Here is a 20,035-nt window from a genome sequence, read left to right on the forward strand (position 1 = left end):
TATGTGAACTTAAACATGTATATGTGATATATAAGTGAATCATGCCTTAAGTGATAACCTAAATCGGTTTGTAGTATAAGGATTAAGGTGGGATACCTGATCCTGGTGACACTACGAATACGACCCGCTTTGTAGAGGTTTGCAAGTGTTATATACAGATGGTAGATCTTGACCATTCGTGTGGAGACGTAGAGCAGGGGTGTCCTATACAAAGAGTTTGTATAAGACCTGGACCACGAGATGACTAGACTCTGTATATAACATCGTTGATACTAGAGATTTGCATCTCATCTAAACGACCATAGGTGACATGATCTTAATCCTGAGTGTTTTGGGAACTCCTGTCTTTGAGGGCGGTCTTTTGATCAGTATGGGCGAGAGTGGCCAGATTGCCAACTCAACATGCCTACCTTTTGGGGACTTGTTTGATCTGGGAGCTGGGAACTCAATCCAAAGGATGGAATTCACTCATTTCCCGAAGCAATGATAAGTAGAGAGATTGCTCCTTAAGGGTTGATTCCAAGCTTGAACATAGTGACCATAGCTTCTCTTTGGAAGAGAAGACTAAGTCATAGTAGGACTATGACTTATGTTCATTAGAGGGATCAGTGGTACTTAAGGAGATAGATGTAACTACAGGGGCATAACGGTTATTGGCCCAACTGTACTTATGAGCGATCTGTGAAGGGTTGTCGCACTGCTGATTGGTTACGATGGACACATAATATTTCTATAGTAAGGAGAGTTTAGCTGTCGATCTTTAGTGGAGTGCTTGGCAGTTAACGGATGGTGGATCCCATGACTAAAGAGTTTAGTCAGTTATTCACGTACCGTTGGAGCTACAGGTCTATGAGGTCCCCTTGGTAGCTTGGATTCTATTGAGGATCAGTTTTTGGTATTGATTTGAAATATTCAAATTGACAATAGGTATTTTGATTATATATGATATAATCGATATAATGTATGAGATACATCTAGTGGATGATTGATGTAAATGAGATTTACATTAACTACCATGGAATAGAAAAAGAACTATGTGAGATGAAATACTAAAACTATAAGTTATAAATATAGTATGATAAGTTGGTTATCATTTATGTTTATAATAATATTAATTATTAGATAATTAATTCTTTTTCGTTTAAATAACCAAAGTAGTGGGTGGTTATTAGATCATGGTAACCGTGAGTTTAAAAGGAAAATGGTTTCCTATTTTGAAAAGAGGTTTTTACAAACATTTGAAAAAGGTTTTGAGCTTTTCTCTCAGCGTATAAAAACTCACGGTGGTTGTCAAGTAAATATAGATTTACTAAACAACGGCTGGGCAAGCTAAATGATCGTGCAGGTACGAGTTAAATGATCATATAGTATTTACTAAACGATCGCATAGCTTTGTTAGACGATTGCTGGCCCAAGGTAAACGATCGTGTAGAGTCTGTAGGAGACAGATCGAGCTAGGGGATAGACTAAATGATTGCATAGATTTTGCTAGACGATCGCATAGCTTTATCTAAATGATTGGGCATCGACCAATATGATCAGTCTCCGCCTTCTCCCACTTGCCTAGTCGTGTACGCGATCGTTGTTTCTTCCGTTCGTCTGCCTCATACCAAGTCCAAACAAAGCCCACCCTCTGGATTCTCATACCGAGAATACCAAAGTCGGTTTGTTGGTGGTTTCAGACTCAACTCGACATCGTCGAGGTTTTCTGAAGACCGTTCGTGGTGCTGTGGAGGTCGTTCGCTATTGCGGAGGAGATCGTGACCGAGGAGATTGTTGAGGACGAGCGCGAAGTGTTCGTGCGGCATTGCGGTCGTGTAGATCGGGCGTTCGTGGTCGCTGTTGTTCGGGCGATCATGCACATTGGAGCGTGGAGACGCATCCTCTTGTGTACGTACAGTTTGTCCCTCTGTTCATTTGTTGTACATGCTGTAATTTCTGCATTGTAATTGTATAATTGTTTGTTTTGAAGTCGACTATATGTTAGTTCATGATTGTAATTTGGAATAGTTTTGCTCCGCTTCTCATGGAAATCTCGATTCTGATTTCCTTCAATTGGTATCAGAGCCAGGTTCTCTGATATTCCAAATTACATATTTGAATTGAATGCATTTTTACAGTCGCGGTGGGTTTCTGCATTTGTGGATGATTTGATGAGTTTTGGGTTTAAAATTGCCTTTTTGTTAAAGCTTTCGATATTACAAAGTGTTAATTGTAAGGGCCCCTGTGTTTTTGGGCAAAATTAACTTTGCAATCGAGTCTGTAATTCAAAAAGTTAGAGTTCGTCGAGTCATTCGTGATGAAGCTTCGGTGCATGGCGATGCAGTTCTCAACGAAGAAGAAAATCAAGCGTTGGTCAGATCGTGTAGCCTCAGGTAAACGATCGTAGGGATTTTACTAAGCGGTCGTTTAGATTTTCATTCTAGACGATCGTGTAGTATTTTCTAAACAATCGTTTAGCTAATGCTAAGCGATGGGGTAAATCGTTTACCATATCGCATGGCGTTGGTTGCGCAATCGTGTAGGCGCTGGAGGTAGACAATCATAGTGGGAGCATGCAATGCTCGTCGTTTAGTAGAAGGCGCACGCTAGACGATCGTGTAGTTAGCAAGCTTCATCGCTTAGTTACTATCTATGCGATCGCACGTATGCGATACGGAGGCGCTAGCTAAGTGATCGCTTAGGTGATGGTGCTTCGCGGCATCGTAGTCGCTTAGACGATCGCGGAAGGTGGGCACTGTGCGGAGCACGCTAAGCGATCGTGTACTTCAGGCTTCATCGCTTAGTAAAGGTACACGATCATGTAGTAATAACTAAACGATCGTTTGGATTTTTCTAGACGATCGTATAGTGAATGCTAAACGATCGTTTAACTCTGGGAGCGCTGTTAACCGATAGAGCAAAGAGTTTGTTTTATCGTCTAGACGATCGCGGGGTGCTTAGTACACGATAGATGGTTAGAGAAACGATGCTTTGCTGAGACCCAGTTCGCCTATTTAAACCAGAGACTCATTGTCTTTGTAATAGTTAACTTTCCTTTTTGTATTTTTAAGGCAATTTTTCCTGGTTCATCAACTTTTATTGCTTATACATGTGATGTATGGTACTTATATGTCAAAAGCTTTCTCATATATTTATAAACCCATCTTAGGTTGTGCAATTACTCATGTATCATGTATTATAAATGTCATAATCTTGCATGAAGAAATTACTTGAAAGCATGCGCATGCATCATGAAATATAAGAGTCATATTTTGCATGCATTGAGCATTATCATGCATCATCCTTTTATTATAATTGTTATAGTCTAAGGGTGAATGGAAGCATGTTTTGCTTGTTTCATTGCTATTTTATATAAGTGTTATATAAAAGAAATAACAATGAATGGACAATGCATTGAGCATGACACTTAGGCCATTTATAAGCGTTATGAATGCCTTGCATGTGTTAGCTTAGCATTGTGAAGTGTTATAAAGGAAATTAGACCTAAAATCAATAATTCAGAGTTGCATGCGAACTTAGGGTGAACTCAAGTTTTTTTTAAAAGGGTTTTAAAATTGGATTGAGATAGACCTAAGTTCAAGTCGTTCTAAAGAGTTTAGTAACCTAGATTAATCTTTTAAAAGCGGTTTAATAGGATTAAATTGGTTGAAATAAAAGATTAAATTTGTTGTAAACCTATCTATAAGGGACCTTTTGTCTAAGGCGGGTTCTGGCTAGGCTGGGGTTCTTAAGTTGACAGAAACGTAACACCTCTACTTGGGAACCTACCTGGAAAGATGAATTAGATAGATTTTCAACAAGCATGCGACGTTTTGGTCAAAGACTTCGTTAAATAGTTTAAAGGATGATGATCAAAAGTTCTTCAACTATCCAAGGTAAAAGTTACTCTTAGGAAAACCTAAAAGTCACTTAGTTAAAATTCTTAGCCGTGTTTTTTTCTAAGTAAGCTAAACCCTAGGTTATAAAATACTCAGTGGGAGGAGAAGGCGTATCAGATATGTCTATGATTCCACTCACATTTCTCCCTGTATGTTCACACCGTGAGATTCATGCTTGGCCTCGAGATGCCCACGATGCATCCCCCTTCGGATGGTGTTTGCATGGGTCAATATCAAGGTGGATGGAGAGAGTATTTATAGTAAGTGGGTGAAGGGTGTGTGTCAACACGTCCTATGGTCTGTCATCGATTCACACCGTGATATCATTCTGTATGCCCTCGTGTCACCTTCGGAGCGGCCCCTTTGGATGGGTTTTTGTGCAGTTGGTCAATATCAAGGCGAACTCCAGAAATGGATAGGGTCACTTTAGGTTTTGCCCCAATCAGATTTTTTCCTTTCGGATTGGCCTTTTGGGACAGACCTTTAGGGCTTAAAATAGTGGGTCACACTTATGGAAGATTGTTAAGTAAGTTAAGATCTTCTGGCCAAATCAATGATGGCTAGACATTATCGGTGCAAGAGTTGTTCTGGTATTAATGACTGGTTGAGAATTTCTAAATTCAGAGGAGGGATAACTGACCTCCCTTAGGCGCCTTTTGTCCTAAACTTTTGAAGCGTCATTGCGAAACTAGATGTCACACGAGGTTCATGTTAGTTTCGCTAAAACCTTATTGGATGTTGTTTTGTTTTACGACAGGTATTTGCTTAAAACCTAACGTATGTCAATGTGTTTTTCTTTTCAGCAACTCGTTCGTATTTCCGTTTAAAGCTTTTAAAAATGATCGATTATTTACAGTGAAAAGAATCGTGAACGAATTTCGTGACAAACGACCTCTATCCCACTACTCTCCAAAAGAGGAGACAAGACAGTAAATACGATTTATTGGTCTTGGAGACATGTCTGGTAGAGAATGATGATTCTGCCTGGATCCTTGATTTAGATTCTACCAATCATGTCAGTTCCTCTTACCAAGGATTCAGTTCCTGGAAAACGTTGCCACAAAAAGAGATGACTCTTCGAGTCGGTACTGGTGAGGTTGTTTCAGCTGTTGTTGTAGGCAAGCTGAAGTTATTTATTGACAAGAAACGTTATCTGTTACTGGATAATGTTTTTTGTAGTTCCTCATATTAAGAGGAACTTAATCTCGATTTCTTGTCTCATTGAACAAGGCTACACCATCTCCTTTTCTAAGAATAAAGTATTTATTTTCAAGAATGGAATGGAGATTAGTTATGATTCAATGGAAAATAACCTATATGTACTACGGCCGTTAGTAATAAAAGCCTTGTTTAACACTGAAATGTTCAGTACAACAACAACAGCTAAAAGACCAAAGGTTTCTCCAAAAGAAAACGCCCATCTTTGGTATCTTAGGTTAGGTTGCATCAACCTCAATAGGATTGAGAAGTTGGTGAAAAGTGGATTTCTAAAGAGTTTAGAAGAAAACTCCTTGCCGGTATGTGAATCATGCCTCGAAGGCAAGCTGACCAAACGACCTTTTACTGAAAAAGATTACAGAGCCAAGGAAGCTTTGAAGCTTGTACATTCATACCTCTATGGTTCGATGAATGTTAGAGCTCGAGGTGGGTATTAATATTTCATCTCTTTCATAGATGATTATTCAAGGTTTGGGTATCTCTTCCTAATGCAACGTAAGTCTGAAGCCCTTGACAAGTTCAAGTAGTATAAGGCTGAAGTTGAAAACTTGTTAGGTAAGAAGATAAAAATACTACGATCTGATTGTGGTGGAGAGTATATGGACCTCCAATTTCAGAACTATATGATAGAACATGGGATTGCATCCCAACTCTCGACCCCCGGTACACCTCAGCAAAATAGTGTATCAAAAAGGAGAGACAAAACCTTGTTGGATATGGTTCGGTCTATGATGAGTTATGCTCATCTTCCAAACTTGTTTTCGGGTTATGCAGTGCAGACTGCATGTTATATTCTGAACAACGTTCCCTCGAAAAGCGTTTCTGAGATACCTTTTGAGTTATGGAGAGGCCGTATAGGTAGTTTACGCCACTTCAGGATTTGGGGCTGTCCAGTACATGTGCTAGTGACTAACCTGATGAAGTTGGAACCGCGTTCGAAGGTTTGCCTCTTTGTAGGCTACCCCAAGGAAATGAGAGGAGGATACTTCTATGATCCGAGTGAGAACAAAGTGTTTGTTTCCACTAATTCTATCTTCTTAGAAGAAGATCACATGAGGGATTATAAGCCATGAAGTAAGCTTGTTTTACGTGAGCTCTCAAGTGAGACTGGGACTGCTGAGGGTTCAACAAGTGTTGTTTAACAGACTGACAAATCAACAAGAGTTGTTGAGGTCGAGATGTCTAGTCAACCAGCTCAAGAGTTGAGACTGCCTCGACGTAGTGGGAGGGTTATGAACCCACCAGATCATTACATGGGTTTGACTGAAGCCCACAACATCATTACGAATGATGGGGTCGAGGATCCATTGTCTTTTAAGAAAGCAATGGAGGATCTTGACAAAGATGAATGGTTAAGGCCATGAACCAGGAAATGGAGTCTATATACTTCAATAATGTCTGGGAGCTTGTTGATCCACCTGATGGGGTCAAACCTATTGGGTGTAAGTGGATCTATAAGCGAAAGGGAGATGTAGATGGAAAGGTGTAAACCTTTAAGGTTAGACTCGTGGAAAAGGGTTATACCCAGGTTAAGGGAGTTGACTATGAGGAAACTTTCTCACCTGTTGTCATGCTTAAGTCTATCAGGATTCTTCTATCCATAGCCACATTTTATGATTATGAAATATGGCAAATGGACGTCAAGACTGCCTTTCTGAATGGTAATCTTGAGGAGGCCATCTATATGACTCAACCAGAGGGGTTCGTAGTTCCAGATCAAGAGCAAAGAGTTTGCAAGTTTAATAAGTCCATTTATGGACTGAAACAAGCATCTCGATCTTGGAACATCATATTTGACACTACTGTCAAGTTGTTTGGCTTTGACCAGAACGTTGATGAGCCTTGTGTTTATAAAAATATCATCATCAGCTCAGTAGCTTTCCTGGTAATGTATGTGGATGATATCCTATTCATTGAGAATGATGTAGGATATTTGACTGACATTAAGAGTTGGCTAGCTGCCCAGTTCCAAATGAAAGATTTGGGTAAGGTACAATATGTTCTCGGGATCCAGATCATTCGGGATCGCAAGAACAAATGGTTAGCCCTATCTCAGGCATCATACATTGATCAAATGTTGATCAGGTAGAGGATGTAAGATTCCAAGAGGGGTTTGTTACCTTTCAGGCATGGAATCGTTCTGTTTAAGGATCAATGTCCTAAGACATCTCAAGAGGTTGAGGATATGAGACGGATTCCCTATGCTTTTGCTGTAGGAAGCTTGATGTATCCAATGTTGTGTACCATATCCGACATTTGCTATGCAGTAGGGATTATCAGTTGGTATCAGTCCAATCCAGGATTTGAACACTGGACGACAGTCATAACGATCCTCAAGTATCTTCGGAGAACGAGGGACTACATGCTTGTTTGTGGAGATAAGGATCTAATCCTTACAGGATACACGGACTCTTACTTTCAGACCGATCAAGATTCTCACAAATCAACATCGGGGTTAGTGTTTACTCTAAATGGAGGGGTTGTAGTTTGGCGAATCATCAAGCAAGGATGCATCGCAGACTCCACTATGAAAGTCGAATACGTAGCGGCTTGTGAAGCAGCTAAAGAGGCTGTTTAGATGAGGAAGTTCCTAACAGATTTGAAAGTTGTTCCAAATATGGATTTGCCTATCACTCTTTATTGTGATAACAGCGGGGCTATGGCAAATTCGAAGGATCCTCGGGGTCATCGTCGAGGTAATCACATAGAACGAAAATATCACCTGATCAGGGAGATTGTGTGTCGCGGTGATGTGATAGTCAAGCAGATCGGATCGGAGCACAACTGCTGATCCCTTTACAAAAGCCCTCACGACTAAAGTGTTCAAGGGTCACCTGGAGAGTCTGGGTCTGCGGGACATGCAGCATCTTGTCTAGGGCAAGTAGGAGATGATACTGGGGTATGCCCTAATTTATTGTATATTATACACTTTTATTTTGTATTGTACATTAGTCTCTCGAGTCATTAGGACAAGTGGGAGATTGTTGGGATTGATGTCCTAATTCTCCCAAAGTCTCATTGTTTGTAAAAATACACATTGTTCAATGAATAAAATAACTGTTATTTAATTCTAGCATTTACTCATATCCAATAAACAAAACTCCTTGGTTATCTTATGTGAACTTAAGCATGTATATGTGATATACAAGTGGATCATGCCTTAAGTGATAACCTAAATCGGTCTGTAGTATAAGGATTAAGGTAGGATACCTGATCCTTGTGACACTACGGATATGGCTCGCTTTGTAGACGTTTGCAAGTGTTGTAAACTACTACAAATGGTAGATTCTAACCATTCGTGTAGAGACGTGGAGTGGTGGTGTCCTATACAAAGAGTTTGTATAAGACCTGGACCATGAGATGACTAGACTCTGTATATAACGTCGTTGATATTAGAGACTTGCATCTCACCTAAATGATGATAGGTGACACGACCTTAATCCTGAGTGTTTTGGGAACTCCTGCCTTTGAGGGTGGTCCTTTGATTAGTATGGGTGAGAGTGGCCAGATTGCCAACTCAACATGCCAACCTTTTTGGGGACTTATCTGATTTAGGAGCTGGGAACTCAATCCACAAGATGGAATTCACTCCTTTCTCGAAGCAGGGATAAGTAGAGAGATTGCTCCCTTAAGGGCTGATTCCAGGGCTTGAACATAGTGGTCACAGCTTCTCTTTGGAAGAGAAGACTCAGTTATAGTAGGACTATGACATATGTTCATTAAAGGGATCAGTGGTAATTAAGGAGATAGATGTAACTATAGGGGCATAACGGTTATTGGCCCAACTGTACTTATGAGCGATCTATGAAGGGTTGTTGCACTGCTGATTGATTAAGATGGACACATAATATATCTGTAATAAGGAGAGTTCAACTGTCAGTCTTTAATGGAGCACTTGACAGTTAACAGATGGTGGATCCCGTGACTAAAGAGTTTAGTCAGTTATTCAAGTACCGTTGGAGCTTTGGAGCTACAGGTCCATGAGGTCCCCTTGGTAGCTTGGATTTTGTTGAGGATGAGTTCTTAGTGTTGATTTTAAATGTTCAAATTGACAATAGGTATTTTGATTATATATAATATAATCGGTATGATGTATGAGATACATTTAGTGGAGGATTGAAGTAAATGAGATTTACATTAACTACCATGGAATAGAAAAAAAACTATGGTTTATATGTTTCATGAGATGAAATATTAAGACCGTAGGTTATAAATATAGTATGATAAGTTGGTTATCATTTATGTTTATAACAATATTAATTATTATATAATTAATTCTTTTTCTTTTAAATAACCAAAGTAGTGGGTGGTTATTAGATCATGGTAACCGTGAGTTTAAAAAGAAAGTGGTTTTCTATTTTAAAAAGAGGTTTTTACAAACATTTGAAAAAGGTTTTGAGCTTTTCTCTCGGCTTATAGAAACTCATGGTGGTCTTTAAGTAAATATAGATTTACTAAACGATGGTTGGGCGAGTTAAACGATTGTGCAGGTGCAAGCTAAACGATCATGCAGTATTTACTAAACGATCGGATAGCTTTGCTAGACGATCGCTGGCCCAAGGTAAACGATCGTGTAGAGTCTGTAGAAGACAGACCAAGCTAGAGGATAGACTAAACGATCGCATAGCTTTTGCTAGACGATCGCATAACTTTATCTAAACGATTGGGCATCGATCTATACGATAGGTCTTCGCCTTCTCCCATTTGCCCAGTCGTGTACGCGATCGTTGTTTCCTCCGTTCGTCTGCCTCATACCAAGTCCAAACAGAGCCCACCCTCTGGATTCTCATACCGAGAATACCAAGGTCGCCTTGTTGGTGGTGTCAGACTCAACTCGACACCGCCGAGGTTTTCTAGAGGCCGTTCATTATTGCAGAGGAGATCGTTGAGGACGAGCGAGAAGTGTTCGTGCTGTGTTCGTGCGGCGTTGCGGTTGTGTAGATCAGGCATTTGTGGTCACTGTTGTTCGAGCGATCGTGCACATTGGAGCATGGAGACGCATCATCTTATGTGCGTATAGTTTGTCCCTCTGTTCATTTGTTGTACATGTTATAATTTCTGCATTGTAATTGTATAACCGTTTGTTTTAAAGTCGACTGTAAATGTTATGTAATTCATGATTGTAATTTGGAATAGTTTTGTTCTGCTGCTCATGGAAATCTCGATTCTGATTTCCTTTACCTATGCCATAGTTAGCCCCAGTCATCGACGTAGAAGAAGAATTCGAGCCTAAACCCAACGAATCCCCGATGATAAAGTTAGAGGTCGAAAGACCTCACTGTTCCGTCATCCGGTATTTCGGATATTTGAAGTTTCTCCTTTTTCTTCTAAAGAGTCATCTATCGAGCCTTTTATTTCTTTTGGCTCGATCCGTTTGAGTCTTTTAATTCTTTCTTTTTATCTTTTTCTTTTCTAACATGAAAAATTCCAAATTCAACCTATATGATTCTCTTCAAAAGATGAAAAGTCTTATAGTCTTACCGGGCTATATTGACTCATCCAAGAAAGGGGCAGAGAAGAACGAGAACTTCTTTGTACCTTGATAGGAGACTGTCGCATCGAGCAACTGACGTTAAAAATTTTCTCTTCCCAGAGGGTGCAAAGTGAATAATTTTAATTACTCTATAGGACTAGGAGTTAGTTAATTTAATTTAGATTAATTAATTAAGGTTATTTTTGTTGGGATTGATGTCCTAATTCTCCCAGAGTCTCGTTGTTTGTAACGATACACATTGTTTGATGAATTAAAATAAATGTTATTTCATTCTGGCATTTATTCATATATAATAAAAAAAGCTCCTTGGTTATCTTATGTGAACTAAGCATGTATATGTGATATACAAGTGGATCATGATTTAGGTGATAACCTAAATAGGTCTGTAATATAAGGATTAAGGTGGGATACCTGATCCTGGTGGCACTACGGATACAACCCGCTTTGTAGAGGTTTCAAGTGTTGTAAACTACTACAAATGGTAGATCCTGAACATTCATGTGGAGACGTGTGAGCGGGGGTGTCCTATACAAAGAGTTTATATAAGACCAGACCACGAGATGACTAGACTCTGTATATAATGCTGTTGATACTAGAGACTTACATCTCACCTAAACGACCATAGGTGACACGACCTCAATCCTGAGTATTATGGGAACTCTTGCCTTTGAGGGGCGGCCCTTTGATTAGTATGGGTGAGAGTGGCCAGATTTCCAACTCAACATGCCTACCTTTTTAGGGACTTGTCTAATCTGGGAGCTGGGAACTCAATCCACAAGATGGAATTCATTCCTTTCCCGAAGCAAGGATAAGTAGAGAGATTGCTCCTTTAAGGGCTGATTCCAGGGCTTGAACATAGTGGCCACAGCTTCTCTTTGGAAGAGAGAACTCAGTCATAGTAGGACTATGACTTATGTTCATTAGAGGGATCGGTGGTATTTAAGGAGTTAGATGTAACTATAGAGGCATAACGATTATTGGCCTAGCTGTACTTACGAGCGATCTATGAAGGGTTTCCGCACTTCTGATTGGTTAAGATGGGCGCATAATATATATGTGGTAAGAAGAGTTCAATTGTCGGTCTTTAGTAGAGTGCTTGGCAGTTAACGGATGGTGGATCCCGTGACTAAAGAGTTTAGTCAGTTATTCACGTACCGTTGATGCTTTGAGCTATAGGTCCATAAGATCCCCTTGGTAGCTCAATGGATTCGGTTGAGGATCAGTTCTTGGTGTTGATTTGAAATGTTCAAATTGACAAAAGGTAATTCGATTATATATGATATGATCGGTATGATGTATGAGATACATATAGTGGAGGATTAATGTAAATGAGATTTATATTAAGTACCATGGAATAGAAAAAGAACTATGGTTTATATGTTTCATGAGATGAAATATTAAAACTATAGGTTATAATTATATTATGGTAAGTTAGTTATCATTTATATTTATAATAATATTAATTATTGGATAATCAACTCTTTTTCTCTAATAACCAATTGAGTGAGAGGTTATTGGTGACTTCATGGTAACCGTGAGATAAAAGGAAAATTGTTTTCCTAATTTTGGTAAGTTTTTGACAAAATTGATTTTGAGATTTTCTCTCGGAAAATTAATCACACGGAAGTTGTCAAGTAAATAAGATTTACTAAGTGACAGCTCGACTGAGGTAAACGATCGTGTAGTGTTTTGTAAACGACAGACATGTAGCTAAGCGATGAGTCAAACGATCGCTTAGCTTTTGCTAGACGATCACTTAGTTTTTGCTAAACGATTGGGCATCAACTTAAACGATAGGTTCAGTCTTCTCCCACTTACTCAATCGTTTACACGATTGTTGATTCCTCCATCTTTTGTCTCAAACCAAGTCCACACAAAGCCCACTCTCTGGATTCTCACATCGAGAATACCAAGGTAGCAGTCTTGGTGGTGTCATACTCAACTTGACACCATCGAAGTTCTATGGAGGCTGTTCATGTTGTTGGGGTGTTCGTGACCAAGGCGATCGCTGAGTTCGAGTTTGTGGTGTTTGTGCTGTGGAGCAGTTGTGTTGGTCAAGCGTTCGAGGTTGCTGTGTTAGAGCGTTCGTGATCAAGGAGCATGGAGATGAGTCTACAAATGTATGTAGAGTCTCTCTTTAATCATTTGTAGTTTCATACTGTAATTTCTGTATTGAATGCGTAACCATATGTTTCTGGTTTGACTGTAATTGTAATGTTCATACATGATTGTAATTTGGAATGATCTTTCCGCTGCTCATGAAAATTCTCGTGTTCGATTTCCTTCAAGTTTATTTTAATTTAAATTAGTATAATTAGATTTAGTTTGATTTTAACAAAAAATTGTTTTTTTTAAAAAAAAGTAAATAAAAAATAGAATTAAAAAAATGCGAACTGAGTGCCACGACACCCTTTGAGACGTCGCTGCGCTCCAAGACATGTTTGTTTTTAACAAATCTCCTACGCGTTTTAGGGCGATTTTTGCCCTAACTCACTCGACTTTCTCCCTATTTCTCATTTTCTTCTCCTTAACTTTCACCACCAAATCACCTAAAAACTCAATTTTCTTCCGTAAATCAAATACCAACCCCCTACCCAATTTATTGCTATAACTACTAAATTAGTTTAACAAAACTAAGTTTGCACCTCTCTGCAAATTGAACCAGACTTGCCACTATTACTATATTGTTGTAGTAATTGATGAATTCGATAATTTATAAATTTTGTTTGATTTGTAATCCTTTTTGGGAATAAAATGACACCGAAAAGGAGAGCTGTCAAACACCCAAAATCAAACATCCAACCCATTTTATTGACTCCCCATCCTAAAAATTTATGGGTCTTGTTCAAATCCACGAAAAACTTGAGTTTTGAACAATTTTTGGAATTTTCCTTCAACTCAACGGTATAATCTCTTGTTTCTCTAATCTTTTTCATATTTGAGATTTAGTAGATTTAGGTTGTAGTTGCTCTGATTCGTTGGTTTTGCTGAATTTTTTTAGAACGGGACATAAGAGGTGTAGTTTAGACAATTTTTGTGGAATTTTTCTGTTGTGTTTTTCTGTGTGGAGGTGGGTGTGGGTAGATTAAGAGTAATTTAGAGAATTTTAAGGATATATCTAGTTCCGCACAGTACGACCAGAGTAAGTTCCCCTCCCAAGGAGCTTATGAACAGTTTCAGCAAGTCGTAGCCTCTAAGATCCTTATTCTTGAGAGAGCATTATCGTTAGGGCCTAATTACTCTCCCCACATCACCACTAAGATAGAACGGCGTGGATGAAAAGTATTAGCTAGTCATCCCAATGTTGGGGTAACCCAATGGTTTGGGAATTTTACTCTAACATCCAAGAGGATAGGGATATCTCTTTGGTTAGAGGTGTGACAGTTTCTTTTTCCTTTACCCGCATCAACAACATTTATAAATTGGCTAGCACTGGAAATGATGAATATTCAAACTTTTTGTCATGGCCTTTTGAGTATGACCTAGTTGTTGAGGTCTTTTGTGGACTAGGGATCACCTACGCACGATGTGTTGATCAAGCTTAGGAGTTGGGACCTACTGGTTTCGAACCAAATCTGGCATACATTTATATTCGCCAGGCTAATGTCAGTTCCCCGTCTTGTTGATGTGACCAAGAATAGGGCGAAGCTACTCTATTATATCTGCACATATATGTCTGTTATCGTTGGTGGGGTCATTCAAACCCAAATCTGACGATTAGGCCAATGTGCCACCACTGGCGGTTTTGGCTTCCCATGCCTAATTACTAAACTATGCCACCAGTCGGGTGTCGAGATCTGAGAGCGGAAAGAGAAGGTGGCTTCTAAAGCTATATATCCTTAAGAAGGAAAAAACAGACAAATAAGAGGAAAATTTTGCAAGTTGAGTAGGACCTAAAGCACGTGTATAGTATATGGAAGATGGAATAATTATGTGCTTAAAATGATGATGACACACGTGCATATTAGGTCACCCTTAGCAATAAAGACCCAAAAGAAAAAAGGAAAAAAATGGAAAAGGAAAGAAAGAAAGAAAGAAAGGAAGGCCAAGCATAATCTCATTGGGTATGTTCCTAAAGTATTTGTTCTTTGGGGCCATTATCTTTATGGGAATGTCTTGTAAAGGTGAGGCAAAGCCTCCTCAATTTAAGTTCAATAAGGAGTAGCCCCCATTCTTCCTCTCTTCATCTTCCAAAAGTATATAGAATAATAGAAATTGTATTTGTAATCTTAGAGTCAAAGGAAGATGTAGTGGGGATCTTAGCATTGCACACTTTGGTCACTATCAAACCCGCTAAGAGGCAAAATGAATGTTTGGCTTGACATGGGATCAAAAATAAATAATAGCCTTTTATTTTTCTCCTTCAAAGCTCTAGCAAAATTTCCCAAGTACCACTCCAATTCATCATCACTCATCAATGTAATTGAAGATCGTCAAATTACAAATTTTCTCTCCAAACTTTTTGCCTTGTGTCTATTTAATCCCTAAAGTTTTAAAGTGTCTAAAATTTCCTTATCTATATTTGATATAATATATATATATATAATATGATAAGTTAGTTATCATATTTATATTATTATTATTATGATAATAAGGAAAGGAGTTAACTCCCTTCCCCATTTTTTCTCTCCACCTACATTAGTGGGGGTGGTTATTCTATTTGAAAAAAGAGAATAAAAAGAAATTTGTTTTCTTCTTGTGCTTGACGTTGAAATTGGTTGAACGATTGAGAATTTACAAAAGCGTTCTGTGAGTTTTGTCTTGTGATTAAAAAGTTCTCAATCTTCTTCCTCCTCCACATTAAACTTTTCCCTCTTAACCAAAATAATTAGAGCCCACCACTCTTGGGCTCTTACCCTGAGAATACTAAGATAACATTGTGGTGGTGTCCAGTTTTGGTTCGAGTTTTATCTCGAAGAAGGTCATCAAGAAGTTCGTGATCTATACGAAGGAAATCGCGAAGAAAATTTCTTCAAAGGTGAGATTTCTTGAAACCCTTTTCTTTCTAAATCATGTTGTAATTTAGTTTTAAATGCATATCTTATTGCTTATTTACTGTAAAACTTTGTATTCAATAAATTATGGAATTTGGTCGATCCGCTTCTGCTCAAGTTTCTCTCATTAAAGTTCCTTCAATCTTAACAAACGGACATTACATATACTGAACAAATGCATGCAAAGTATGAAGGTGAACAAGAGGACAAAATGATTCCCTTAAAAATTTACCGCTACGGTTACCTATACCATTTAACAGCAAACCAGTAACTATATAAAAATTGAGTGAATGGTGAGAGTCACTTGAACACTCATCGTTACAGATCAATCCAAGCGGCCAAACAATAACTGATGACGTGTGAGGGCAAATCTTGGAAACTCGAACAAAATTATCAGGAAAAAGGGTGCGGTAGACAAATAAGAGGACAAAACGACACACTTAAAAGTTTATCGCTATGGTTGCTATTACCATTTAACGATAGACCGATAACCATATAAAAAATGAATGAACGGTGAAAGTCACTTGAGCACTCACCATTACCGACCAATCCAATTGGGGCAAAAAATAATTGATAACGTGTGAGGGCAAATCTTGGAAACTTGGACAAAATAATCAGAAAAAAAGGTGTAAGTCCCACTCAATTTTCAAACAAAATTTTATTGATCACCCTACATTCGACATTCAGATTACATTCCTTGATTATAGATCTTTATCTGGGTTCCACCTGTCAATACGAATACGGAACGCTAGTAAACACTCATAAACTTTAAAAAAATGGAACTCACTTTCTAAATCACCTTGCATTTATTGTGGTACACCCTCTGCAAACATGGCCTTAAATCAAATCAAATCAAATCATTATTTTAACAAATCTCATTTTTTTATCGCTTTTTAAATTTCAGTTTTCATATATATTTTTTTATAAATATATACCATTTTGTCCTTTTTCCCTCCAGTTTTTAATTTTTAAAAAATAAAAATAAGGTTCAAAATACTATTTTGGTTCTTTTACTTTATTTTATTTTAATTCATGAATTTTTAAATGTCTAGTTTTAGTTTTTATATTTTTAATAAATCTTAAATTTAGTCTATGAAAGTCAATTTTTATTTGAAATTGGCTAAATAATTACAATAATTTTTATGTAAAAGAAATATAATGCGTTAATATGCTTTCAAAATTTATTGTGATAATGTTAATAGATTAAAAAAAAAAGCTTTTGAAAAACTGAACAATAAACAAAGAAGAGGGATTAAATTAAAATTTATTGACGGTACAAAGACTATGAGTAGATATTTGAAAGTTTAAGGGACTAAAACTAAATAAACTTTCAAGTACAAAGACCAAAAGGGTATTTTTGTCTAATAATAATAAGGTTAAATACCATTTGTTCCCTGTATTTTGAATGTTGTTTATTTTTAGTTCCTATATTTTCAAATGTCTAATTTTAGTTTTTTTACTTTTGATACTGATGGAAAAATCGACATGAGCAGCGGAAATAAGAATCAATTTTACTCTAATTGCCCAAAATAAACATGTAACCCTAAAAGAATTAATTAGAGTTATTTTGAAATAATACATTTGAAGCTCCCGAAACTCGTCTATCTCCACTCGAACACGAACGGACCGCCACTAGAGCTAACCTACTATTCTCTGGACTTAGAATCGGGTTGTGGGACCCGATGGAAGAAGAACCCGAGAGAGAGAAAAAAATGGAAAAAGTAAAGTGAAATTGGGTTAGGTTTGGTTTTTTTTTCCAGCCCAATTTTAAAAACTAATTTTGCAAAATCTCCAAAAAAAAATTTATCCAAAAACAAAGTCTTACAGAAAAGGGCCATGCAAAATTTCATGAAAAAACTTCACAAAAACCCAACACCTAGAATCCACTATCTAAGTGGGCTCAATGTCTCCACTATAAGCCAATACCTAGCCCACTATTTTGTTAGTGGAATTATCCAACAAAAGTTTGGATTTTTCCACTAACTTTAGTCAAAGGGCAAAATAGTCATTTGGTCAAAGTCAAACTTTGACCAAAAGGTCAACATTCTGACTTTTTATGATTTGTTCCGTGTTGACTAATTTTGACCTCCCGAGCATGAATCTGCATTCATTTTCTCGAAATTCAAATCACATTTGAATATAAGGTCGGTCAAAGTTTGACTTTTCAAAGTCAAAAGTCAACTCTTTTACTTTTTACATCTTTGACCATTTCTATTATTTCTGAGCTTCTGAATATGAACATATTCATATTCTTGATATTTAAATCACATTTAAATATTAAAGCTGTATTTCTAGATTAAAAAATTGACCACTATATCACATATACTTGTCGGTTTCTCTCTCTTCACCTAATTCGAACAATTCGAATTATTCTATCATTCTGTTCTAAGTTTATTCCATATGAGCTAGTAGGGGAACCTAATAGACCTATAGATCATAGGCTCTAAAGATCCGAGATTAGCTGGCTAAACTCTTTAGACGGAGCTAATCAACATTTGTTAATTAACGGGTCATTCCACTATAGTCCCGTAGTTGCACTCCTCTCACTATAGATATATTTGTGTCCATTTGATATAACCATGATTAGTAAACTAATCCTCACAAGTTGTTCGTAATCTCGGCTAGGTCATAAAAACTGTTTTACCCCCGAGACTACATCTTATTCCTTAAGTTCCACTGATCCTCTAATGAACAATTAGTTTAAAGTCCAACCTATAAACCGAACCCCTCTCGGGCTAATGAGAGGTTGGGGCCCCTTGTTCAAGACCTGGATTCAGTACTAAAGGGAACAACCTATCTACTATCCCTATAATGGGTAGGAGTGAATTCCATCTTGCACCCTATGTTCCCAGCTATCCACCTGATCTTACCCTTGGAATGGGAGGCTTATTGGGTCAGCGATAATGAGTTGTTCTCACCTATGCAGATCTAAGGATAATTTCGAGTGAACAGGAGTTCATAGTTAGCTCAGGATTAAGATTAAGTTACCTAGATCATCAATTAACGAAATAGTCAGTTTTATACATTAAACGGCATTTAGAACGTAAAAATGACTATTTCATGGTTCAGTCTTATGTAAACTCTTTACATAGGATGCCCCCATTTTCATGTCTCCACATGACAGTTTAGGATCACATCATTTATACTAACTACAAAATGGGCCGCATCCATAGTGTCCTTAGAATAAGGCGCCCAACCTTATTCATATACTATAGACCATTTTGGCTATATATATTTGAACTTGATCCACATTTATGTCACTACATAAAGTTCAAACTTAAACTTAATAGCCTCGGAACCTTAGTTTATTGGATTCATGAATATAGAATTTAAATTTACTAAAGATTTTCAATAACTGCTTTATTGAACAAGAATATGACATTACAAACTATGAGTTTTAGGACATAAAATCCAACAAATACATCTTAAACTAAACAAACTTTCAATTACAGAAACCAAAGTGATATTTTTGCTTAATAATAATAAGGTTAAATAACATTTTGATCTCTATATTTTGAACGTTCAATTTTAGTTCTTATATTTTTAAATGTCCAATTTTAGTCCTTGTACTTTCAATACATCTTAAATTTAGTCAATCGAGGTTAGCTTTTATCAAAATTGGCGAAAGAATAAAAATTTCATGCAAAAAAAAATACAATATGGAAACATATTTTCAATTTTATAGTGAAAATGCTAATAGACAAAAAAAAAAAAAAAAAGTTTTTAGAAAGTTGATAATAAATAAGCAATATGGACTAAATTGAAAATTATTGAAAGTAAAAGACTAAAATTGGCAAATAAAAATACACAGAATAAAATTTAATAAACTTTAAAGTATAGATACTAGAATTATATTTTAACCAAATAGTAGTTTAAATGGTATAAAAAGGAAAAAAAATAGGTTTAGTTTTCTTAATCATTTTTACCCTTTTTTATTCAGATTACCACCTCTTTATTATAATGATGTAATTTCAAATGTAGATCGTTGTTGTGCCGTAGAAGATCAACTGTCTTTAAAGCAAAATTCAACACGACTTCAGTGTTAAATTGTGTATGTCAATTGCTCCCCGAGATTAACACAATCTCCTAGCTCAAGTGTGAATTAGTTGGAGAAAAGAATGGAATCGATAGAAAAATGCTTAGATAATAGAGTAAAGAATAAGATGAATGTATTATATATCAAAAAAAAATTTGAAAGATTATGAAGAAGAAAGAAAAAAAAACATTTTTTTTTCCGAACATGTGCATTTCTACCTTCACCACAACCTCAAAATTCCATTGCAAGCCTTGGTATATAAAGCTTTTTGTCAAATCAAAATCTTTCAATGTGAGACAAACACCTTTTTCTTTTTCCATTTTGCTTTTTGTTATGGACCAAAGGCCCAAAATTATTCATAACAATAATCATTTTAAATCAACTCTTGACATTTTACACTAAAGTGTGAATA

This window comes from Benincasa hispida, chromosome 1 (genome assembly GCF_027475165.1).
Source record: "Benincasa hispida cultivar pf3 chromosome 1, pf3_genome.v1.1, whole genome shotgun sequence".
NCBI classification, from domain to species: Eukaryota; Viridiplantae; Streptophyta; class Magnoliopsida; order Cucurbitales; family Cucurbitaceae; genus Benincasa; species Benincasa hispida.